The sequence below is a fragment of the Lepidothrix coronata genome, unplaced genomic scaffold (genome assembly GCF_001604755.1).
Source record: "Lepidothrix coronata isolate B3197 unplaced genomic scaffold, Lepidothrix_coronata-1.0 Scaffold305, whole genome shotgun sequence".
NCBI lineage: Eukaryota > Metazoa > Chordata > Aves > Passeriformes > Pipridae > Lepidothrix > Lepidothrix coronata.
In genome coordinates this window covers 374,723-376,113 of record NW_016690485.1, presented here as the reverse complement: position 1 = coordinate 376,113, position 1,391 = coordinate 374,723, and positions in this window count along the sequence as shown.

Below are 1,391 nucleotides of genomic sequence, written 5' to 3'. Positions count from 1 at the left end.
TTGCACATCTCCACGCTTTCCGTGAGGATGAGGGAGCCTGGGGCAGGACGTGTGTTCCCTGCTGAGGGGAGACTTCCAGAAAAAAAGAAGCTGTTGGTAAAAACTTAAAATAAAATAATCACGAGCCAGTTTTGTTGTGGTGAACCCCCTGGGAGTGGTCCTGGATACAGCAGGGATGGCGTTATCCTTGAGGGATGGGAGCTCATGTGAGCTGATCTGTCTCTCCAGGGCCAGCCGGTTCCCGAGTCCCGGCTGTGCCGCCTCCATTCCCTGATGGATGTCAGGAGGAGAGGCCCCCCATCTGTGTGCTCCCTCCTTGTGCTGCTGACACTGGAGATCGACCTGGGGCTGGAAAATGTTTAAGCATCATTAAAAATGCATGTTCAGTGACGCACACAGGGAGACATCCAAGACCTCCGAGGGGTTTCGGTAGCGGCCTGACAGGGTTTGCTGTTGCCTGTGGAAGAAGGGGGTGTCACCCCTGTCTGTGACAGTGCTCACTTGGTGAGTTTCCGCTTGGAAGAAAAGTCATTTCCTCCAAAGTATTTGAATTTTAGGCCATTTTTGCCCTTCCCCAGGTTTATTCCTGGCTAAAGAAGCTGCTCGTGCCCAGCCCGGCGCCACTCCATGCCTGCTCCTGCCTGTCACCCGTGCAGGGACACAGGGGCTTCTTGTCCCCACACCTGTGATGCCACCAGACTGTGGCATTTCCCCTGTTCCTGCACAGGAGCAGCAGTGCAAAACCATAGTTATCACTGGATACTGAAGGATTTAGTGACAAAATAAACAGAAACGATTAATTAACAAAATTTGTACATTTTCTCACGTGCTTCATTCATGTGTTAGACAAGAGCAAATGATTTAATTATTTATGATGCTACCTGTGTCCATGGGACTAAATATTCACTTGGAGACAGTCCTGGAGCCACTGGTGATGTGAGTCCTTCCTACAGGGATGTCTTGGATCACGTGTGGGCCGTGGATTCGGAGGGCACAAATAGACGAGAGGTTTAGTCAAGGACAAATGTGTGATGTACAGCTGGATGTGGATCTTTCAGGGCCTGGGGACACAGAAAGGGACACAGAGGTTTGTGCTTCTGTCTTGCTGATCTGGATTTATCCAGGGATGAGAAATGCTTTCGCAGGCAGTGTTTGGGGGGGGTTGGTGGAGAGAGTAACCAGATATCCAGCTGTGTGTGCAGAATTTGGGAGTGATGCTGGGAGGAGATGGGGCCTCCTGCAAGGTCACCATTACAGCCAGCTCCCAGAATCATGGAATGGTTTGGTTGGGAAAGGACCTCAAAGTTCAGCTCCTTCCATCCCCTGCCATGGGCAGGGACACCTCCCACTAGCCCAGGTTGCTCCAAACCCCGTCCAACCTGGCCTTGGAC